The sequence below is a fragment of the Terrapene carolina genome, unplaced genomic scaffold (genome assembly GCF_002925995.2).
Source record: "Terrapene carolina triunguis isolate 2854851 unplaced genomic scaffold, T_m_triunguis-2.0 Scaffold93, whole genome shotgun sequence".
Taxonomy (NCBI): Eukaryota; Metazoa; Chordata; order Testudines; family Emydidae; genus Terrapene; species Terrapene triunguis.
The window spans coordinates 1,903,582-1,929,080 of NW_020664444.1; the positions used below are offsets into that span (position 1 = coordinate 1,903,582).

Here is a 25,499-nt window from a genome sequence, read left to right on the forward strand (position 1 = left end):
CTGATTTAAGCAATAGGTTACATACTATAGTTAGTAGTTCTACTATTCCATATTCGAGTTCCTTCAGAACTTTTGGGTGAATACCATCTTATTCTGGTGACTTATTACTGTTCAATTTTTCAACTTATTCCCAAACTTCCTCTACTGACACCTCAATCTGGGGCAATTCCTCAGATCTGTCACATAAAAAGAATGGCTCAGTTTGGACAATGAAAACAGATGACTCCAATTTTAGTTTTTGTTTAATCACATTCATTTTCTGGCTCACGCACTAGAAAAATGCCATAATTTCTGGGTTGCAAACATTCAGGAGAATGCGTATATCTGATCAACATTTGATTAAAAAAATATATTTTAGGTCATGAAAATATTTGTATCAAGCTGGGGTCCATAAAGACCAGGTTAGATTTTGTAAAAAACGATGGGGCTAAATTAACTTGACAGTGTCTCTTTAGCTTCTGTATTCTAGTTTTCCATCTGTAAAACAGGAATATTTACCTACGATCCTCAGAAATGTAATGAGGATTCACTAGTTAATGTTCCTGATGCTCTAAGTGCTGTTATGATATAAAAAAGGAGATGTTATGCAATACAAAGCTTGAATTTTTAATCATGCAGTCAGACATTAATAGTTATTGGTGAAACTTGCCTCTGAATTTTGTATCATTAAAATCTCAGCCATACAACTGCACTAATAGGTTGTGTGTGTATATTTAACTTGCAGTGAAATACTGAAAAAAGTACAGTTCTTACACCCTGCTGATTTTAATACTGATGTGAGAACTAGCAGCTTTCTAGGGACCAATGGTCACTATTCTAATGGGCAATACACTAATACACGTGAACTCACTTAAGAGATTATTTTTAAAAGGATACTATGAAGGCTGGCTGGCGAGCCAAAATTTGTCCTTATCTCCTTCAGTTTGAGGTTTTTTCCCTTTTCAGAACAAATGAGTCACCATTTTACTAATAGCATTAGTTACCCATCACTCTTCTAACTCTATAACAAATTACTTTGCATGTGTGATAGACAAATGCATTAAGAAAGTTCAGTTTCAAGCTTCTAAAGGGTTATGCTAAATAGAAAAAAAAAAAACATTCTTTTTCAGATGAAATTTTAACCACACATGTATATCTTGAGGTTGTTAGCATTACCTCCGTGTTCAAAATATGTTCAAATTAGGAGCTTGCAAGTGAAGCAGATGACTGAAGAAAGAGCACTGCCAAGTCTAAAGTAAAGTCACATCAATCCCACAAGGTGGTGCTAGTTCATTTTAAAAGATTCTTTACTACTAACACATCACCAACAGATGTTTTTAGAAGTCTTCTACCTGTGATGGAATTCTACCAACATGTTTTATTAGGTTCATTGTGAACTACTTCAAAATGCTACAAACGTATAACTCTGATTATCGTGTTCTCATTATTATGTCCTTCTGCAAGCAAACATATATTAAATGTAAAACTGTCCCACTAGTCCCAAATGAGGGGAAATTTTGGGATTGGGAGTGAGAGAAGAAGAGATGACAACTAGCTACCAGCCACTCAACTGGCCATGTATTAACTAGACTTCCTAGGGTAAGAAGATATTTATCAGTCCAATACCCTGACAGGATATGCATCAGTCTACACATGACAGTACATAAGGCACTGGATATACTGCTACTAAAAAGCTTATTCTGAAGCATAACCTAAAACGCAGTACAGTAGAACCTCAAAGACACAAACACTAGCGTTGACTTACTGGTCAACCGGACTCCCCGTGGAACCAGAAGTAATGTATCAGGCAGCAGCGCAGAAAAACAACAACCCCCCCAACAGCAAATACTGTACTGCCTTGGGGCTTTAGTCCTGGGGCTCGGGGCCACAGTGGGTTGGGGGGCTTCTGACTCTCAGGAGCACCAGGGCCCAGGGCTTTAGACCGAGAGTGGGGGAAGAACAGGGGGCTCAGGGCTTCAGCCCTGCACGGGGGCACAGCAGTTCGGGGCTTCAGCCACGGGGGTTGGGGCTGCAGCTCCGGGTGGTGGTGGTGAGTGCTCCGGGCGGGAGGGAGGGGGAAGAAGAGCCTCGGGACTTCTGACCCTCGGGAGCACTGGGGGTGCAGGGCTTTAGACCGGGGGGAATGCTGGGGCTTGGAGCTTCAGCCCCGCAGCTCCACTCCCAGCTTCAGCCCTGCTGGGGGTGCCGAAGCTCCGTGCTTCAGACTCACGGCTCCATTGTTGGCTTCAGCTCTGTTGAGGGCGCTGGAACTCAGCGCTTCAGCCCTGTGGCTCCATTGTCAACTTCAGCCCTGTGGGAGGCACTAGGGCTTGAGCTACAAGGGGAGCACCGGTTTCAGCCCCAGCGCTCCCCCTCGTAGTTAAAACTCTGAGCCCTGGCGTCGCGCCCCCCTCCTCCCCCCGAAACTGGGAATGGGGCCAAAGGGAGCCCCGAGCCCCAGTGATTCTCCCTGACCTAAAGCCCTGAGCCCCGAGCCCCGTTGCTCCCATGGGGCAGAAATCCTGAGCCCCCCACCTGGAGCCCTCATGCCCCAAGGGTCAGAAGCCCCAACTACCCCCCACTCCACACACACACTTATCTCCCCCATCCTGTGGCTGCAGCCCCAACCCCCTGCCCCGGTGGCTGAAGTCCGTAACCTCTTGTTCAGAGTTACAGACAACCTCCATTCCAGAGGTGTCCGTAACGCTGAGATTCTATTGTATGAATTTTCAGTTTAAGTTGCACATTGTTTTGTGCTTTCCTAGCTTCTTTCTGTAGATGGTTTTCTAGTTTACAAATAATTTGCCTTTTTGCCAAAATAGCCAATATTAAATTAGTTTAGCAGAAAGTTAACGCTATTGATCGTTTACTTAACATCATTAATATTTTGTCCAGAACTTTAAAAATATGAAGTAAATTTGTACGGACCTATTCTACAAACCAGTCTAATTGCAGCTCTCTGGAAAACCTGTGTAGTTCTATGGAAGTGAGATATTTGATTAATTGGGGGCCAACACCATCTGCTGAACTAACAGCTCATTCTAGACTGTGACCAGACACCAAAGGCATTGCTATATTTTGGGTTCAAAATATGCCAGCAAGTGCCATTAATACTATTCATAGGTCACAGACACCTTTTTGCAATGATCTGCAGTTCTGTCAGACCATTCAGGATATTGTTCCTCTCACACAATTGGATACTAAGAGGTGTGATATTTGCATGTGAAACAACAATGCTGTCAACTTGAAATCTAATTAAAGAAAAAATGAAAATAAAGAACTACACTGGCCAACTGAGTTCCGGACACTTTTTTTTTTGGAACTGTGCAATCACATTTCTGTGGCTCTCTTCTCCACCCCCCCGTTACTGTGTGAAATATCCACAAACAATATGGGAAATAGTGAAAGTGACTAGACACAAGGGCTTTCATTTACTCTAAGGTTTCTTGTGACAAGTCACAAAGCAAACTGAAAAGAATTTTTCCCTCTTTAATCTTTTTCAGTTATAATAATCTGAGGTATAACTCATGACAGTAGATGTAACATTTTCAGGCATAAGTACTATTTTTAAGTTGACCACACTTTAAGTGGATCTAAATTCCAAGACCCTTTAATGTTAAAGGGTAATCGTTTGTGTAACAGACATTTAGCATATACATAAAACCTACATCCAACCAGAAATTTGGAATTTTTGATGTCAAAATCACTTAAATTATTTAGACCTTATAGTCTGGATATTTCTCCTATATTTACACATTCTGACCTAGAGTTTCAACATTTCGGGGGGGGGAGTTCCATTTTAAACTTCTGAAATACAGTGTAATCTTATCTTTCAGCAACAAAAATGCCATTCTCTCAATCACTCTGCTCAAAAGTGATCATCTTTCCTACAACATGTAAAACGTGTTCATAACTAAAAGAAACTTAGTAAACTTTGCTTAAAAACAGCTTACTTCAACACCCACAAAAGAAAAACACCCCAATCAAAAACCCAAAGAACCACATGGAACACAAAGTCACACTAGATTTAAAAAAAAAACAACAAAAAAAACCAACCAACCAAAGCTATGGTGCTAAATTGAAAGAGTCTTTGACAATTCAAAGAACTGCAATTTTGCATATCAGGTGAAGAGTTAAAACACTCATAAGATACTGTAAATAAGTGACAATCTTTGTGTGTGTGTGTGTGTGTGTGTAAATAAAGTCAAAGGTTTTGGTAAGAAAGTTAATTGTAGGACAGCAACTATAGCTAATCATGAAATCTATAAATATCATTTCAATGCAGATGTTAAGAATCCTGTAAATAAGGATTAACTACTTAGTTTTGATTTATTTTGCTTTAAATTCTCAATATTGTGTAATAACGCCTCAAACTTGAAAATTGAATTATTTTCCCTATCAAAGCTGTCCATCTGGCAAACACCATTCTTTCCCATTTCTCAGATGCAGAATTCGTCTCTATGTGCTCCATAAACATTAGCAACATCAGCATGAGTGTGCCAGAGTTCTGGCATATTAGTCTTACAACAGCACCTGGTGCCCCATTGTGTTAGCAGCTCTACAAAATACATAATAAAAGACTGTCCCTGCCTTAAATAGTTTACATCCAAATAGACAAGACAGACTGCTTGTGTGAATAATGGACTGATACCCCCATTTAATAGATAAAGAACTGATGCACCGAAAGATTAATTCACTAGTCCATGGTCAGACAGAAAATCTGTAGGAGATTCAGGAACTGAACCCAACTCTCGTGAACCCCAGTCCAGTGTCAAACCATTCTCTCTCTGTGGAATACTATGATTTTACTGCAGCAGAGCCAAAAAAGAGAATACTGCATCTCCTGTCTAGGTCCATGTAAAGGGATACATTTTTCCTTCCCTAGTTTAGTAAGAGTACAAGAGTTACTTTCCAGGGACATTTAGACATTTACTTGTGGCCTGAGAACAACCATGCTCATTGTGGCCATGTTAATCATTTTGCCTGTGAGGGTTGTAAAAGTGAAGCTCCTGGAACAGGACAAGTGGGAGGTTCCCTTTACTCCTTCATATCCTTCTCAAGCTGCCAAATGGAAGCCATGGTATCATGAGGACTTTTTTTAAGGAACAGAAATAGCTAACCAGTCACCTCATTGCCAAGGTTTTTCCTTTTTTTGGTCAGCCCCCTTTCATTTGTTTTCTCTAAAGTGGATGAGAAAACCATGGTTGGTTGCTCTTATTTGCTAGAGTCTAAAAGTATGACGACACTGCAATAAAAGACGTGGGGCAACGAGTCTCAGAGCTTGAGTCAACTGACTTTGTATCACAGGGCTTGGGCTGCAGGACTAAAAACAGCAATGTAGACGTTCTGGCTTGGGCTAAAGCCTAGGCTCTGAGACCTTCCCGATCATGGGGTTTCAGAGTCTGGATTCTAGCCCGAGCCAGAACGTCTACACTGCTATTTTCAATCCCGCAGCCTGAGTCCTGTGAGCCCGAGTCAGCTGACCTGGGCTCTGAGACTCACTATTGCAGGTTTTTCATTGCTTTGTAGACATACCTTAAGGCTCAGAGTGGGGATTTAGTACAATAGCTTTGGACGAAGTCTGATGGGATAACTGATTTGGATAAAAAACACCCACTCTCCCAGAACCAGGATAGGGTTGCAACTAGTGTAGACCAGAAGTTTTTCCAACTGCGATCTTTGGAATGGAAATACAGATAGAAGGATGAGTGCTTTGTGAATTGCCTGCTGTAATTTTGCTTTTTTGTTTGTTTTTGTTTCCAAGAATAAAATTCTTGTTTCTAGTTAAAAATACTGCCATTTATTTCAAGCCATTTAATCTGCATTCTCAGTTCCACAAGATGACTTGGGAAATAAAACATCACTTCCCAAATAGAGTCCATGGTGATTTCCTAAGTTAGAAGAATTGTAAGGTTCCTTGAATATCTGACATATATAGTGTCCACCACCCTATTGATTTCAAATTAACCATTTATTTACACGAGCGCTCACTCCTTAACGGTTTTCTGATTTTACAAAGATTAAACTCCTCCATTCTAGTTTTTAGGGACATGGTATTCCAATTAACAATACACAGCTGTTGCATGATGTTCTGTTGCACATTACCTGTTCAACAATATAGCAGTCAGTGTTGAACATATTGAATAATGCGTGATGTTTAACAACCCCATACAAAACAATAAAATGTGTAGCAAATTGATATGCTAATCAGAGTAATTCAAAACATGAACTACAGCTTATATGATGGAATGCTAATGTGTGGCATTTAGTCCCAAGACTAAACATTTTGAAGAGGTTGTGCAGATTGTGAATTGAGATCCTTAACTCGACAAAAAAAAAAAAAAAAAAACAACTATCTATGACAGTCCAAATTTTGATTCCCTAAGTGACGGTTATCATTCAGGCTGGACCAGCAGCATGCAGAAAGTTTCAATAAACTTCCATCAGCAAAAATGTACTGTTATTCTGCCTGTAAAGCAATATCAATGCCCGACAGCTTATAATTTAAGTTCCCATCTTATAAACATTTATGCACTTAACTTTAGTTATTGTATTTAACTTTAGTAATGTTAAAAGTCACATTGATGGGCTGTGTTGATTAAAAAAAAAAAAATCACACCTTCTTTGTCCATCATGTTAGTTCTAGCTACTTAGTTTAACACTAGCGGCTCACACACTTTGTAGCTTATTTGAGCCTTGTTTTCACACATGTCAGAGGCTCCTTGAATTCCTCCATTCCACCCCACAAACTCCCTGCATGCCACCTTCTCATCCACCTCTATTTCTGAGGCTCCTTTCAACTCTCCCCAGTGTCTCCCTGCCATGGGGATCCTCCATTTCCACATCCTCCCATGACAGGGTTCCCCAGTTTCCCCCCTCAGCAGTAGCTCTGTGCACCCCCATTCCTGCCCCCCGATACTAGAGAGACTGTGTGCAGCTCCCCATTCCCCACCCATCATCATCTGTCTGGGAGATAAATCAGTCAACATGTTAAATTGTCGGGATGGGGAGGTATGAGATGGAATATTCTACTGGAATACGTTAACGGGTGCCATCAACCAGTTGTTTGATCTATCGACAATTGCAGAGGTGCTTGAAGCTGTAGTAGTGCTAAACAGATGGCAAATGCTCCATGTGTTCCTCGTTTCTTCCTAAATTAATAGGGTTCTAGCCATTGATGCCAAGATCATTCCCTGAAATTTTGGAATTGATCAGATGCAGCTTTCAAAAGTTACCACATTTCAGATAAGAGAAATGCCATCAAGCTAAGCATAATGCCTTCACAAGCTCGGCCAAATGGCTGGAAAGCTCTCTTAATGCTTGTTAAAACACAGGCCAATATCTTTTATCCTTGTGTTAGCCTGCCAGAGTTAAGAGGACTCTCCTATCATGTTAAGCTAACATGACTGAAAAACCACATTATTTTTGCCAAAGACACGGTCATTGACTTGAACATGACTGCTCATGTGCTTAAAGTTAAGCATGTGCATAAGTGCTTGCAGGACAGGGGCCTGCACAGACAAAATATCAAAAGAATGGAGACTGAGTAACAAACAAATGCACCTGTGGTTGAGAGGCACTGCACTTCTAATTAGCTCCATGTTTTAAAACAGATTCTCTGTCTTTAAAATGGAGGACTAAAGTTCATAGGCTAATCTGGAGGACAGTCAGATATAGCATAAAGGAGCAAATCCTGAAACGGAGAGAGCAGGCATCCATTCTGAACATTCCATTCCAAAAATGTAGGTTTGGTATTTTTAACTTGATTCCAGCCAATAAGAAACTTTTACATAAGAATGTTTTAAACAGCTGGCTTTTAAACGTAGAGAGGCTTTGCCAATAGGGACAAACATCACAATAATGTGAGGTGTTTGCTGAATGGCATTACTTAGCAAGAAAATGAAATGACCTAATTTGTGTTAAAAAGCTGACAACTGTTGACAACAGAATAGCAGTTATTGAAATGTTGAGATTTTTAAAGCAGATGGGAGTGACATCTAACAATTATGATTTTCTTTCTGGACCTCTTTTCGTTCCTCTCTACGCAGTACTCAATACTCTCTCCCAGCTCCGACTATGAAACATTTACCACCTCACTTATCCTCCCTTCTGGCCACCCCCTGCATCTTCGGGGTGCAGGAAGAGACAAGCAGCAGCAACTCCAGTCTCTTACCTACACAGATTCTAGCCTTGGCACCTCTCCTCTTCATTTCATTCAGGTTTTTTATCCTCTATTTTTTTTTTTTTTTTTTTGCACAGTCATCCTCAGCAATTCCTGCTACAATCTTACAAACCCTTATAAGCCACATTACTTTCCCAGTACCAAAAACTTACTAAAAATACCTTCAAAATGAGGTGAGAGATCAGAGACCCTCATTACCAAGTGAAGCTCTCACAGTAGGTAGAATGTTCGCTTTTAAAACAAATATATCTCAAGTATTCATTTATTAGTATCACTTAATTTCCTGTGTGTTGGCCAAAAACAGACTGGTGGGAGAAGGGGACTGAAGGTTTCACTGATTCACCAAAGCCCAAGAAAGAAGAAGATTGAAAGTTAAAAAGTGTGAATAACCATAAGGGAATTTAATTCAAACACTGCCGAGGGACTGAGCAACAATCTGAAAACAAAGGCTCCCACATAAAGTTTTAAGAAAATGGAGAGAGATAAGATCAGGTTACATAAGGATCTAAAATGAACTCTAAAACAATAAAAGCATCGTACATTCCCTGGTACCCAGACCCTCGTATCTCAGAGTGAGACTTGCTAGAATTATGTAATGATCAAGTAAAGGTAGTAAAATACATCTAATAAGTAGCAATATAAAAACAGCCAATTGACATATATTATTAACTAAAACTTGTTTACTATTAGTTCATGTTGAAGCCTACCACTTCATTGTGATTCTTAAGTAATCGTATTTGGCATCCATTTAAATTAATTACAGGACTCAAACATACTATGGAGTTAATTCATTAAACATCTTTTACTAAGGCCAGGTCTGAACAAGAATCTTTTCCCAATATTATAACTCTAGATAGGGGAGAGATTTTTGTGTCATTTTTAGACTGATAAAAGCCTTTGTGTTGACACCATTATGCCAATACAACTTATTTTGTTTGGGGAACTGTTATAAGCTATGCCAGCAAAAGCACATTTTTGCCAGAAGCTGTATCTACCTTTTCTAGTGTGGACTGGACCTTAGTGTGTTCACTCAAATCTTACATAATGAAATTCAAGAATGTTTTGCTAAGAAATAGTCCTCTTGACAAATAACCTTGCATAGCAAACACAGAAGTGATTGTGTGACCTACTAAGTAAAGTTAAAACGTGTCATATACTAAATTTGTATCCAGGCTACGTAGTGTGTGTGATGAAACTCCCTTCAAGATTGAAGTACAGATTTGATGAGTAACATTAAAGCGTCAGCTGAAGACAACTGATATTTAAATACTAACTTGAAAATCCACTTTAGAATGTCTTAAATGCTTAAAGCCGTTCCAGTGTGGTTGGACAATTGTATTCTACACTCTCACACTATGGCTATCATGCAGCATTAAACTTTACTTGACAAAAAACACAATTTATGTAGTTCTATAACTTTAGCATCATTCCCGTCAAGTGGGCTCCATTTGACAATGACCCTGAAATATCTTATATAAGAATTCTATGCTAGCTTTATCTTAAGGCTTTTACATAATATAAATTGGAAGCTAAGGTACAGTTTATCTCCCTCAATACAGTACTATTTAACAAGAACTGCAAAATGCCAGCTCCTGAACACACGTTACAAAGATGAGGTGTACCAAGGAATTAGAAAGCTCTTCAGCTTTCACAATGTTGTTATAAAAAGCAAACTGAAACTTGAAAGTGAACAACATGAGTAAACAACAAAGCATAAGAAATTAACACTTCATTCTAGCAGGTTGCACTCAGGTTTTGGCTGAATTTTAAAACATTCAGCCTTGCCTAGCAAAAGCCTCTTTTGGGTCTAACTGAATCTACAGGGGACAGAAAGAAAAAACACAGAAGACAAAAATGAAGTACGAAGAACATTCTAAGAATTTGCAAGAATATCATCATGCCAGAACAAGACATATGCAAGAAATAACATCTTGAACACAGAAGTGAAATATATAATACTTGTATATACTTCATATTTCTATAAACTAAGTAGCTGGTATTGGAATTCCCATTCCTCAGGCTTCCCAACACATTAGGACACAAAAATCACTTACTAATGGCAGATTCAGTGCCTTCACTCTTTCATATGAAGAGCACAAGGAACCAATAGTTACCTAGTAAGATGCAGTTTATGCTAAATTCAAGAGCAAGGCTAGTTCCTTGACAACAAAAAGCCACTTGACTGCGCAGGATTGAAAAAAAATCCTGCATTCATTTGTGCACTCCTAGTGGCAACAATTTAAAGTGGAAGAGAAAGTTATAATTTTTTTATTAACACTAATGTTAAAGTTATATAATACATAGGTTAAGAAAAGAGTGTTTGTACATCTAGGTATAGTGCTTACATTATTCACAGATACAAAGTTTGTTTTGTCATAAGATACATACATTAAACAAGAGATCTGAAGCAGTACAAAAAAATCTTGCAAGGGGACACATTTTGCATTGATACAGTTTTTACTATAAAATTCAATATGTAATTATTACATAGTTAGTTATCTAGAAAGTCACAGGTTTATAGTCAGACACAATGTGGATGATTTAATATCTTTACTGGACCAACTTCACACAGAAGAGCTCTGGGTAAGGTCTAAAGCTTGTCTCTCTCACCAACAGAAGTTGGTCCAATAAAAGATATTATCTCACTCACCTCCTCTTTCTAATATCCTCAGATCAGAACGGCTACAACGCTGCATACAATTATTATAGTCAGGCATTTGCAGCAGAGTAGATTTCACTGAAGTTTACCTTTGCAAACATTATTTTCAAATGAAACAATGGAAAGATTTCACTATCTACAAGAAAGCTACACTTTTAATTCAACAATTTTTCTAGCAACTAACATGAAATTAAGGCTCCAGATAAAGTCAGAGCTGGTTTCCATGAAGAGGAAAAAAAATAGCTACACAAACTCTAGGCCCACCCTGTCCTGGAATCAGAGAAATAAATTCAAACACATGTCTTACCTGCTTAGTTTTCTTTCAACTTCTTTGGTAGCTTTAGCTTCCAATTCTCTGGAACAGAAAGGGATGCTGGTTACCATGTCAACAGAAGAGCAGAACAAATATAATTGGGGTGGGTTTAAAAGAGAGACTGATCTCCATGTGTTGGTTCCTCATGGGGGAGAGGTTAGCAATGATCTCTGAATACAGGCATCCATAGGTTTTTATCTTGGGATGGAGGGAGAATAGGGATGGAGCAAAACATACAGACACCAATTAATCTATTTTTCCTCACACTCCCTTAAAACCTTTTGTTAAACCACAAAAAATAGTAAGTGTCTCTTCCATTAAAAAGGGAAGAGGGAAAAACGGTGCTTAACCGTGTTAACCTAAAAATAAATAGAAGGCAAGAGATGAGCAGTATGCTACACAGAGACCTGACTCTGAATTATGGCCAGACAATAATGACATATGAACGCAGGAGATCAAACCTCCAGCACAGTGGAACACCGGACCAAGGGCAGGAGATTAAACCCCAAACACATGACCAGCGCCATTCTGGGCAAGTGTCGGATGCGTTTTATCCCACAGAAACCCACGATCCGGTCTTTTTTAAACTTTGACAGCGCTTGCTTAGCGTGTGAGGAGAATAAACTACCAATGCAGAGCCCTGGTTCTGGGGGAGGCGAGCCAGGCACCGGCGGAGAGCGGAGCTGGGGAGCAGAACACTCCTCTCTCCCGCTGGCCACAGCCACAGTTTCGGTCGGGTTGGGCAGCCCTTCCGCAGCACTGGCTAGAGACACTCAAATGGTTTGAACCAGGTTACCCCCAGGCCCCAGCGGCAGCAGGGACGTGTTAACTGAAACGAACAGCGGCGCAGCCCGAGGGCACCCGCCGTGCAGCCTAGCCCAGGGCGGGACGGGAGCTACCCTCCAGGACGGCCCGGCCAAAGGGGCGCATCGCCCATCTGGCCCCGTCCCTGCCCGGCAAGGGGCTCTCCAAGGCCACGGAGATAAATGAAGACGAGTGTCCCGCTCCCCCCCCCCAGCCCCATATCCCGGCGCCCGCCGCTGCGCTCCGCAGCCTCCCCCAGCGCCCCCCGCTCCGCGCCCTTCACGCCTCCCCGCCTATCACCTCATGTAGGTAAAGTGCTCGGAGTCCGGCCCGGGATGGCTGCGGCCCGGGCCCGGCGCTGGCTCGGCGGCTCTCTAGGCGGCCTGGGCCCGGCACAGTGGAGCTCGGGGGCCCGGCAGCTGCTGCAGCAGCGTCGCCGCCATTTCCTGCCTCCGTCCTAACTTGGCCGGGTCCGGCGCTGGCCCGCCGCACCGGAAGAGAAATCCCGCCGGGGATATCACTTCCGGGGCACCAAATCCCCCAACATGGCGCCCTAGCAACTCCCTAGCAACCCGGAGAGCAGAGAACACCCCTCCCCCCAGACCCCTAATGGCGAAGGATGCGCCGCAAAGAGACACCCCCTGGACATCAGCACTAGCTCCCCAGGCGGACACCCGCCTAGAACAGCAAGCGTGAGGCCCCCCTCCCCGAGAGAAAGAAACCCCCTGCAAAGACCCTCCTTCCCCGGCTCCCCCTACACTACCCCACAAAGAGCGTCCCACAACCGCCTCTCCTGGGTCCCGGCGTCCCTGCCACACACAGCCCGGGGCTCCAGGGAAAGGTTTTGCTGGCCGCATGCCCGGGGCGGCAGGTTTGTATCCTTTTTTGTGTGGCGCCCAGAACAGGTCCAAGTTCCGCCCCTGCATATTGGTGCACATAACAAAATGAATGGGGTGGAGATGAGGGCTGGGGCTGAGGGGTTTGGGAGGAGCTCGAGGCTGGGGCAGAGGGTTGGGGTGCAGGGGGGTGAGGCAGGGGATGAGCTGCAGGGGGGGCAGAGGGTTGGGGTGCAGGGGGATGAGATGCAGGGGATGTGGGCAGTGGGGGCAGGGGATGAGAAGTTTGGGGTGCAGGCAGGCTGCCCTGGGGCTAGGGCTAGAGAGGAGGGCTCCACAGGCCCCCCAGCCCTTTTGCACCCCCAGCAGGACACTCATCCAGCACCGACCCTGCACGTGCTCATAGGGGCCGGGCCCCTCTCAGGTGCAGGAAGCCCCCTTGCCTCCCCTGTGGTGGGTGCCAGGGGGAGGGGGAGCTGCCATCCCATGTGCGCCCCTCCCTCAGCCTGCCACCGGCGCCGCTCCCTTGTGTAGCCGGCAGCGGCTGGCAAGGGAGCACAGCGCGGAGCGACAGTGCAGCCACCCGCTGCCCACTGCGCAGACAGGGACGCTCCGGGGGAGGCACGTGAGGGTGGCAGGTAGGGCTGGGGGACACTCCGGGGGATGAGCACGGGGCAGTAGGCAGGGCAAGGGGAGAGACCCGGCCCCAAATGTTGCTGGAGCTGGGCCCCTGGGCCCTGAATTTGCTGGAGCACGGGTACCAAAGGCCCATATAACTCACCGCCCTTACTCATGCTGCAGGTTAGGAGTATGAAAAAAATCCCAACCTTCCCTGCCCGTGCTTTGTACCCACATTCGCTGCTATTCCAGGAAAAGCCCTACTGTCTGTACCAGCAAATCCTTGCCTGTCTAGACAGGACCACAGAGAGCTCCTTCTGCAGAGACCCCCCTCCATGGTGACATTACAACCTACCCTTACAGTGTGAGCTCTATAGTACAATTCCCCTCCCGGACCTGAGCCAAACCCTACCCCTTATGTGAATCCCTCCCCCCCGCCCCCATAATCTGTGATTTGAACTGCTACTTTAGAGATAGACGTGGAAGAATTAGATTTTTTTTTTCTGTAAATGTCAATTTCACCACACAGACACAAATGAAAAAAATATTTTCAACAGTAATCATAATTTACAGGTAGGCAAAGTAAAAAAAAATGCTGCTTGAAAACTTGTAAGAGTTTGATTTAAGAATATTTACTGTATATTTCAACAAGGACAAGTGTAGAGTCCTACACTTAGGAAGGAAGAATCCCACGCACCGCTACAGGCTGGGAACCGACTAGCTAAGCAGCAGTTCTGGAGAAAAGGACCCGGGGATTACGGTGGATGAGAAGCTGGATATGAATCAGCAGTGTGCCCTCGTTGCCAAGAAGGCCAACGGCATATTGGGCTGCATTAGTAGGAGCACTGCCAGCAGATCAAGGGAAGTGATTATTCCCCTCTATTCGACACTGGTGAGGCCACACCTGGAGTATTGTGTTCACTTTTGGTCCCCTCCCCCCCCCCCACGGAAGGGATGTGGACAAATTGGATAGAGTCCAGCGGAGGGCAACGAAAATTATTAGGGGGCTGGGGCACATAACTTACGCGGAGAGGCTGTGGGAACTGGGGTTATTTAGTCTGCAGAAGAGAAGAGTGAGGGGGGATTTGATAGCAGCCTTCAACTACCTGAAGGGGGTTCCAAAGAGGGTGGAGCTCGGCTGTTCTCAGTGGTGGCAGATGACAGAACAAGAAGCAATGGTCTCAAGTTGCAGTGGGGGAGATCTAGGTTGGATATTAGGAAACACTATTTCACTAGGAGGGTGGTGAAGTACTGGAATGGGTTACCTAGGGAGGTGGTGGAATCTCCATCCTTAGAGGTTTTTTAAGGCCTGGCTTGACAAAGCCCTGGCTGGGATGATTTAGTTGGTGTTGGTCCTACTTTGAGCAGGGAATTGGACTAGATGACCTCCTGAGGTCTCTTCCAACCCTAATATTCTACATGTGCTGTAGAATTAAGAAAAGGACACAGAAGGGCAACAAAAATGATTACGTGTATAAAACAGCTTCTCTAAGAGGACATACTTCCATAAAAAGGCTGGGGCTGTTCAGCTTAGAAGAGAGATGACTAAGGGGAGATATAAGTCTATGAAATCATGAATGGTGTGGAGAAAAAGAATACGGAAGTATCATTTATCTCATAACACAAGAGCCAGGGGTCACCATCTGAAATTAATAGGCCGCAGGTTTAAAACAAACATAAGGCAGCATTTCTTCACACAACACACCATCAGCCTGCAGAACTCATTATCTGGGGATGTTGTGAAGGCCAAAAATATAACTGTGTTAAAAAAAAGAAGAAAAGAATTAGATAAGTTCATGGAGGATAGGTCCCTCAATGACTAGTAGCAAAGATGGTCAGGGACACAGCCTCATGCTGTAGGTGTCCCTAAGCCTCTGATGCCAGAAGCTGGGACTTGACAACGGGATGGATCACTCGGTAAATGCTCTGTTCTGTCATTCCCTCTGAAGCATCTGGCACTAGCCTCTGTCGGAAGACAGGATACTGGTCTAGATGGACCATTGGTCTGTCCTAGTATGGCCATTATTATGTTGACACTTTGTGTTTTAAGGGTTATAAAGCTTTAACTTTTTAAATCTCAATATCTACGGTCATTAAATAATTATTGTCTGATCCCCTCTAATTTCCTGCAACTGTGAAATATTAAATAGATAAATACAAAAGAATGCTTAAACAGATAGTATATGTTGAAATTATATTAAAAAAAAAATCTAATTCTGCCTATTTATAGGGTGATACATCGCCACACAGTGCATGCAAGAAATCCATCCCTGGGGCATGAAACCCCCACCATGAAAGACCTCCTTATTTATATACATAAAGAACATGAGACCTGCCTGAACCCCAGCAGCATCAGACCTATAGAACTTGGGGGGAAGGGATAGCTCAGTGGTTTGAGCACTGGCCGGTTAAACCCAGGGTTGCGAGTTCAATCCTTGAGGGGGCCACTTAGGGATCTGGGGCAGTACTTGGTTCTGCTAGTGAAGGTAGGGGGCTGGACTTGATGACTTTTCGGGATCCCTTCCAGTTCTATGAGATAGGATATCTCCATAATTTGTGTTGCCATATATTCAATGGACCAATCCTAGTTTTGAATGGGAACTGTCTTGTGTCCTGCATCCAGCAAGACAATAAAATTGCCCTGAGATACCTTTGGGACACAACACAATCATCTCAATATTGCAATAGACAGACTATTGCCACAGTATAAAATATGGTAACTCTGTAATGTAACCACAAGTGCCACCGTGACAGTCAACTTGGACAGGGAGAGTCTCTCTTAATAAGTCAGTTCCTTCAGCCACCATGTGAGTAGTTTTGATCTAATTTCTCAACATCATTAGGTTACTTAAGTGACTGGAATTGAACAGAATTTCAAGCCATGTCTCACCAATATCACAGAGAGAGAGACTATCACTTCCCCGAGCAACCTAGGAAGATGCAAAGCAAGTAGCTAGGAGAGTAACAACACACCATTTCCATAAAGTATTTTTTTCTGACCATTATTTTATTTTCTGGGCAGTGTCAGTGTGCTCAGCTCTGTATAAAACACAGCAGAAGAACACACATTTTGAGGAATCAGTATTAACTTACTAGGTAAGCATCAGAAGTAAGACAATAGTCTGCAATCCCTCTAAAAATGAAGAATGTAAGAAAAAAGAAGGGGTTAATGTGTTTTCAAAAAAGACTGCTAATTAAAATAGGAGGTAAAAAAAAATATTGTACTAAAAATGGAAAAGAAGGAAGCTCACCAGCATGGCCACTATCCACTACTCTCTCTGCATTCAAGTCATTCCTGAAGACTTTTCTGCCACAAATGCTACTATGGACATTATTATTTATTTATATTACCGCAGCGCCTAGGAGCCCTGGTCATGGACCAGGACTCCATGGTTCTAGGTGCTGTACAAACACAAAAAGCTGGTCCCTGTTCTGAAGAGCTTACAATCTAAGTATAAAACAAGAATACAGACAGACAGATGGGGAAATGAGTCAATATTGATCAGCCTGATAAGCAGTGGTCTCCCCCCATAAGCAGCCTATCCATTGTCAAGTTTTTTATAGGTATCATGGAAAAGGAGAGTTTTGAATAATGAAGTAGCTTTGTGGATAATCACAGGGAGCTCCTTCTTCCAATAATGAAGTGCAGTGTGGAAGAAAGCACAGAGGTGCGTATTTGAAAATTTAACAAGAGAGTGATGGAGGATGACATTATGGGCCATCCAGAGGCATCTTGATAGTCAATGAGAGATAAGTAGAGTGGGGATAGACCATGAGGGCCTTGAAAGTGAGAACAACCAGCTTATGTTAGATGCAACAAAGAATGAGGAGTCAGCGTACTGACTGATATGTTTGAAGAGTAATTGGGACTAATATAAAAAAAGTGTTAATTTAACATTACTGAGACATAGTCAAGCACTCCCTTGACCATGCTACTCATGTATTACATAGCTTTCCCCCATCTTTTTGTCAGTCTTTAGATTGTGGGCTCCTTGGAGCAGGACTATATTTTCTTTACTGTTTGGAGAGTACCTAGCACATTGTGGGCATGAACCTCGATAAGTGAAAAGCATACTTAAATAAATAATAATCCAAATAAGAATACAGAGTCATCTGGGGCTTGAATGTGGAAAATAAAGAATGCAAAAAAATATATGGCCAAATTCATCCAAGTTTAATTGCACTGACTTTAATGGAGTTACCTCAAAAATGAGTTTAGGCAAATGAAGCTAGTCAAAGGGATTAAGGGGAATAAAGGGAGAGGGAGAACTGGAAAACAGTAATGCCAAGAGAGGGTTGGGGTTATAGTGGATAGCAAATCAGAAGTTTGCAGTGCAATGCAATTTTTGATTGCATTCTCAAAGGCATCATATTATGGCACACAATTTATTTATTTATTTATTTATTTTTGTGTGCAATAACATTGTCCTGCTGTGTTTTTAACCCAGAATATCGAAGCAGTGAGAATCTGAAAATGAAACTGACTATTCATAGATTCATAGATTCTAGGACTGGAAGGGACCTCGAGAGGTCATCGAGTCCAGTCCCCTGCTCGCATGGCAGGACCAAATACTGTCTAGACCATCCCTGATAGACATTTATCTAACCTACTCTTAAATATCTCCAGAGATGGAGATTCCACAACCTCCCTAGGCAATTTATTCCAGTGTTTAACCACCCTGACAGTTAGGAACTTTTTCCTAATGTCCAACCTAGATCTCCCTTGCTGCAGTTTAAACCCATTGCTTCTTGTTCTATCCTTAGAGGCTAGGGTGAACAAGTTTTCTCCCTCCTCCTTATGACACCCTTTTAAATACCTATTAAAAAACAGGAATGATTTGATTTTCATAATCCAAGCCCAGAAAACATAGGAAGGAAACAAAGAGCATAAATAACAGCAGGAAACTGATTTATTGTGATTTAATATTTATATTCTATTACTGTACTGCCTAGAGGCCCATTGTACAAACACATAGGAAGATAGTTTCCCTTTCCCAAATATTATAATCGAGGGCCTTGATCGTACAAGTTATTCTGTGCAAGCAGACTCCAAATGGGTAGGAGCCACCTGGATTTCAGAGGTCCATTCACACAGAATATCTCCTAGGTTCAGGGCCCAGGAAGACAAGTCATATATGGATGATGGGGAAGAGCAATACAATCAAATATATACAGTTTTTGTATATCGCTATATAAAATTACAATTAAAAATATTAGAAAGTTTTTGCTAACTAGCCTTATCTACCCAGCTTTAACTGACTGATTTTCTATAGACATCACAGCAGAAGTGGATTCTGGGGAGATTTTTTTCAATGTTTAAAATTCACTTTTAGCAATCTAAGGTGTTAATACTGACATCTGAGGAAATGGGTTTGTTTACAATGTTAATTTTAAGCTAACTGTGTCCCTTGAACACACACTGGGACATTTATTAATATGATTAATTTGTAATTATTTTTCAAACTTGTACATATAATTTATTTTACATGTTTACATCCTTGTGTTTAGTTAGTGTAAAAAATTAGTAAGGTTTCAATATCTGATCAGTAACACCACACAAGGACATAGACACAATATTGCCAGTGGCGAATATAATAAATAGTGAGAATAGATAATAGGTTTTTACCCAAAACAGTTCAAGTGAAAAGGGCTTAGTGCTGTGCCGGACAGATTAATAGTGAGGATGTAACATTCCTCTAGTTACATCTCTACAAACCAATCTTTTTTTTTTTCCTCATGTGTTCAGATACATTAGCCTACTATACATGCTGTCCTGCACCACTGCTGGAATACTTTGGTGCATAATAACCCTGTCACCCACAAGGTTGCTTCTCAGCAGTTCCTGCATTTAGCTCTGAAGCATTACTTCAAACTAGCCTAGGAGTTTGAACAGTTACTGTTCAAGGAAACAATTATTCTTGGACATGCCTTCAGTGCTATTCAGGAATTTATCATTTTCTAAACTTTTCTACTGTTAACATGGAAATAAGCAGCGTTTCAAACTGTGCTATCATAGGAGATTGTGAGAAAAGAGAATGAAGGCAGCTAGGTGGTTGTTTTGTTGGTGAAGGGAAAAACTTCTTGCAAAACTGTCATGAACATTTACCAGACCAGCTGCAAAATCTCTTCATTTGGCTTTTAACCTTATCATTGGTACTAATGAAAAAATTAAAGCTATTTTTGTGACCTGTCAGAAATCTGACTCACCTGGACTAGTGAGCAAGCTGACCGTCACATATATTTTGACCCCCAATTGTCCTCAGACATCTGCTGGAATACAGCCTGTCTTGCTGGTAGAGTGAATGGGTGCAATATATTGCTGCTAAAGAAACCTTATGTTATTAAAGCCAAGCATTTACAACAAAGCAGCATAGATAGTAAAGGGTCCTTTTCATCCTGTTCCTACATGCTAAATAATATAACTTGGATTATTGTGCAGCTGGAAAACACACACACACACACACACACACACACACAAAGAGATTGTGTCATGTTTCTCTTACTTAAATAGGCAATGACAACCTTAAAATCAATTTCTTTGTTACTAACAGTAGCTTTGAAGCTTCTAAGTGAAATCTCCTTTGAGATTAATTTTTCCTCATATATAAAAGCTGTTTGGGGTTTATTTATGTGTAAAGCTGGGTAACTGGAGGCCATTCTTTGTTGACATTTCTGTTCCACTTCCTGTTACTGTGCCTCATTCCTCACACTCCCACTTCATCCACTCTTGAAAGGGATAGTATCTGATGTAATAGAACTGCTGCTATGCCTGTCTTCAGTTGTGAAGGTTAACAAATATATTATGCACTCTAGTTATGTCATGTTGTTAACTGAATCATGACACTGTCAATAAAAATCATAGTCAAGGTCTGTAGGTTTCTCAATTATTTTAGACTCTGCTCTAATTTTATGCATACACATGCTCCTAGGAAGTGGTCTACTATTCAGCAACTGCTTCCATTCAACCCCTAAATACCAAGGCTCAGTTATACTCCTTCAGTGGACCTATCTACTCCACTGACTAACCCTGTATCACTTCCTCCCCTCCATGTTCTGATCCCAGATCTTCCAATTCCAAAGTCTCATTTCCCTGCAACTCAGAGCCAATTTTGCAGTTTTAAAATACCAGCAAACTGGCCTTGTGACAGCATTGCAAAATTCAAGCTAGGTGACAACCGTCAAGTAGGGAGTCTCTTCAGGGGGAAGTGCAAGGAGGTGAGAATTCACCTGCCAAAAAGTAGTGCCAGCTATTGTGGCAGTATTCATAGGGCACAGTATAGCAACAGGATGCAAGCAGTACCAAGTGGTCATGCACTCTATTTATTTCATCTTGTTTCACATCTTGCCAATGATGTGGACAAAGGCAAAATAGGAGGCTGAGCTTCATACCAGTAGGAGTTCTGCTCTGAATACAGGATTTTACCAATTCGGCCATAATAAGGGAGTGATTGTGGATCACGGATGGCAGGGCAGCACAGCCCCAACACTAGCCCATATCCATGATGGGCCAGATCTTCTACCTCTTTCCTCGCAGAAATATCTGGGTTAGGTGCAGAGGAACTCCATGAGGAATTTTTTCCCAAAGTAATTCTGCTGCTGCTACTCCAACCAAAGTGCTTGTGCAGGCTTAGCAAGAGACAGGCCAGGTATTCTGGGTTTCCTTAATGCTCTTTCTTGTTTTGGGCCCCAAGAAGAATGTAAGAGCAAGGCTGTCCTGTTAGATTCTATCTAGAGTCAATTCTACTCAGTATTTGCCATCTGTCCTTAGTTTCATAAGAACGGCCATACTGGTCCATCTAGCCCAGTATCCTGTCTTCCAACAGTGGCTGGTGCCAGTTGCTTCAGAGGGAATGAACAGAACAGAGCAATTATCGAGTGATCCATCCCCTGTTCTCCAGTCCCAGCTTCTCACAGTCAGAGGATTAGGGACACCTACAGCATGAGGTTGTGTCCCTGACCATGTTGGCTACTAGCCATCAAGGGACCTATCCTCTGTGAACTTATCTAATTCTTTTTTTGAACCCAGTTATAGTTTTGGCCTTCATAACATCCCCTGGCAACGAATTCCACAGGTTAACTGTCTGTTGTGTAAGGAGGACTTCCTTATGTTTGTTTTAAACCTGCTGCCTGTTAATTTCATATGGTGACCCCTGGTTCTTGTGTTAGGTGAAGGGGGAAATAACACTTCTCTATTCACTTTCTACATACCATTCATGATTTCATAGACCCCCATCTCATTTTCTTTTAGTCGCCTCTTTTCTAAGCTGAACAGTCACAGTCTTTGTAATCTTTCCTAAGATGGAAGCTGTTCCGTATCCTTGACCATTTTTGGTATGGTTTTCTGTACCTTTTCCAATTCTAATATATCTTTTTTGAAATAGGGCAACCAGAACTTCATGCAGTATTCAAGGTGTGGGCATACCATGGATTTACAGAGTGGCATTATGATATTTTCTGTCATATTATCTATCCCTTTTGCAATGGGTTCCTAGTTTGAAATTGCAGAACTGCTAACTGTGCTACGTAACCTATCGCTTAAATCAGTCTCTGTACCAGGTGACTGGAGGAGAGCTAATGTGATGCCCATGGGCCCCTAGGACGACTAGGCCTCCTCGGCATTACAGTACTACAAATAGTTACTAATAATGGGGATTTCTATTCCAGGGTGCAAATCCTGCCCCTGAGTTCAGGCAGTTGCCCAGTATGGATCTTTTAATGTTACACTTTCACTATTAAACAAACATGGCCTTTTGGTCACTGATCCTTCCACACACCTTTTTCCTAGCCCCTGGCTAGCATTACAATTCAGCTGCCACCCAAACCCATTGAGTGTGACCTGACATCCTGATGGAGACACGTGGTTCCTTCCTTCTGGAACTACCGGTGTAACTTTCTCCTTAATTAGAATGTTCACATCATGCAACCAACCAACAACAAAAAGAAAAGGGAAAGAAAGAAAAATGCAGAAGATAAAGAAATGTTCTGACTAAAAATAGTTAAAAACAAGCTGGCACCATTTCAATGTTTCCTACTCCCCCCTCCCCCACCCTTTCCCTTTATCTGCAATTTGCTGTCAAGTCTTCGTACCAAATGAGGGCTTCAGTGTGAAGTTGTAAAGCCGACATGTTAGAAAATACTTTCTGCCTAATGTCTGGGGAAAATAAAGCAAGAGGCTCCTTTTATAAGTCAATGTGAGAAGTGCAGGCCTGGGAATGTGGTGAATTTGCAGTCAATAACCCTTTGCCGCTTGTTACATTCAGCATCATTACATAGAATGAAGAAGCTGTCATGAGCAAAACAGATTGCTTTCAAAATTGCACTTGATTTAAATAATCCAAATTAGCTGATCTGACAGACAGGGGGAAACAGTCTTCTTGTTAACACACAGAGACTGTGTCTTACTCCACAAGAACCCTCCTTTCCCAGATCACTGTAGGGCTTTTATTTACAGTATTGATGTTTGGAGCATTTTAAAATAGTCTTAGCCCTGTGCTAAGGGCTTATCATACAGGGACTGATCAGACAATCTTTACTTATACAAGTAATTCTTACTCATACAAGCAGTCCCAGTGAAGTCAACTGGACTTCTTGCATAAGCAAGGATTACTTTAGTCTTTGTAGGATCCCTAACCAGGAAGAGAAAAAGAGTATGACAGATTTGGAAGTTGCGAACAAAAAGGATTTGGCTTCTCCTCCAACAAGAGCTGGAACGCAGCCAAAAAGAGCAAAATCTCATCCTAGGACTCGCGATTAAACAGCCAGTGCCTATTTCACAGGCCGCAATAACAAACAGCCATTAGATCTGTGCTCAGGAAAAGAAAATTCACTGCCTAGCCTCCAGGCTTCACTTGCATTTCCAGCTTTATCACCGTTACACAGGGTGATCAGAGTCGGGAGAGCAGGCAATAGGGGTTATTAAATGATAATTTAATCCTATCCTTTAAATCTGCAAAAGAAATAATAAAAAAGAGAAAGAATTTATCTGTGTTTTAAATCTGGCCCAACTTGCTTTTCCTGGTCTGCATTTGGGAAAGCTGCCAGCTGCAAAATGGAATTGCTGAGCCTAAATTTCACTCTGCATCCAGCCAATTATTCCTTCCTCACATCCCCTGGTCTCCTAAGTGGTGCAGTGCAATAGACATTTCCAGTCTCTCTTTATTTATCAGGGTTCCATTACACTTCCAAAGAAATATCACATGGATGTGTTCATTGTTCTTTTCCTTTTTGCAGCTTCCTCCAGTCTGCACTGCCCAGTCTTCAGTGATCAGAGTTATTTTGGAATTGCTTTCAAGGCCTGTATTTTTCCATTGACTTCAATAGGCTTTGGCTCAGGTTCTCAGGGTATGTCTACACTGCAATAAAACGCCCACAGCTGGCTGGTGTCAGCTGGCTAGGGCTTGCGGGGCTATTAAATTGCAGCACAGGCATTCGGGCTTGGGCTGGAGCCTGGGCTCTGGGACTCTTCCCCCCTTGTGGAGTCTTTGCACCCAGCACACAACGCTGTGCAGCACAATGGTAAGGCGTGGCTGCCAGCGAGGTGTCACAAGCCCTTATAGAGGAGCTTGGGCCCAACAGAGCACACAACGTTAGTAGCATAGACAGAGGAGGTCTAGCTAGGACCAGGTGGAGAATGCACATCCAACTCGGCCCAGATGGTCCGCTCCAGTTCTTAGGATTGCTGCCTATGTTTGTTCAGACTCTCTTACACCATTGTCTATTGACGATGAATCTCTTTATAATCAATGGCTATTTAATGACTTATTCCATGGCACCACTGTTCAGTACAGCTAGATTACTTGCAGACTTGGGCCGTTTAATTTTGCATTACTGTACAATAATATTACACACTATTTTTACTCTGCCACAAACAGTATTTCTTCTGCACCAGCAATAGTATGTGTTGCAGGAGTTCAAAAGGATAGTAGTCTGGTGAGTTCTTGAATGACAGAGAATCAGACGTGGAGCGAGAGCAGGTTTTGTTGAACAGTTACACATACTACAGCAGGTGTTTTGGCACTAATTACCTCCTGTGACTGTCCCAGGCTGGATAGGCATTCTACAGCAAAGTTTCTTTGCCTTGAGGCAGGCAACGTGGTTTAACAATTAAAAACACAAGACCACAAGTCACTACTCCGGGATTTTATTCCTGCCTGTGGCATGGACTTGTTGTAGGACCTTGTGAAAGTCACTTACCTTCCGAGTCTCAGCTTCCAGCAGCTATTAAAGGACACTGCAATAACTCTCAGAGTGTGAGGCTTAATTTATTAATGATTGTAAAGAGCACTGAATGTGCTGCAGAAGAGAAAAGTATTCTAAAATATAAGTTTCATAAAATAGAGAGCACTTCCTCGGATACATACTTAAAATAACTCTCACCACTCAGCTATCCAAAAGCGAACGTCAGCCTTAGGAAAATGATCCTAACGTAGGCTGTGCAAAATCCAAGCTCTCTTTGGTCCCATTGATCTGGTGTGTCTCCCCCCCACCCACACAGATCCAAAGGGACTTTTCCCAGATGCTGAAGGCGGTGGCCAAAATCTGAATCTCAAATACAGCAGCTGGTTTCGGACCTCTAATGAATGGGAGGATTTTGCATTGTAGGGCTTTTGAATTCCTGTGGTACGGATAATTTATTACCCAGTCACAGAATGATATAACTCTTTAAGGGCAGCATGTAAGAGTATCAAGACGCTGCTTTAGTATATCCTCACTTGAATGTATTAATAGTCCAGGAATAATCTGATATTGTAGGTCTTCCCCAGCATGTAGGAATCAGTCATGAAGCTCTGTGATGGGAGAGGGTGGGCTGTGAGGAATAACTGCAATCACTTATGTTATTTGTAGTAACAATGTACTGTATAGACAAATGCACTCTGGAGCAAAAGGGGGACATTTCTGTGAACAATTACTTATATTTAAGAACTGCCTCTAATGCTCCTTTTTTGAAATGGTTTCCTGTACTGGGCATGTACTTATTCAAAACGAGTGGCTCTGTTAAGCTGACCCAGCCCCACTGCACTTCCTCCTCTGCCCCCAAAGGCGAGCTATTTGCATGAAGAAACCCAGGGAAATGACCCCCTGCAACCCCCCCCTCTTCCAAGCCTTTCC

General features: G+C 42.3%; 1 long non-coding RNA gene across 1 annotated transcript in view; it reads right to left on the reverse strand.

Moving 5' to 3' along the window:
• LOC115271192 overlaps nt 1-12,377 on the reverse strand; it is a 28,027-nt gene extending 15,650 nt beyond the window's left edge. Inside the window, exons 1-2 of the long non-coding RNA XR_003899803.1 lie at nt 12,238-12,377; nt 11,128-11,175 (exon numbers count right to left, since the gene is read on the reverse strand). This is a non-coding gene — a long non-coding RNA (uncharacterized LOC115271192). The remainder of the gene's footprint in view (nt 1-11,127; nt 11,176-12,237) is intronic.
• Nucleotides 12,378-25,499: the final 13,122 nt, after the last annotated feature.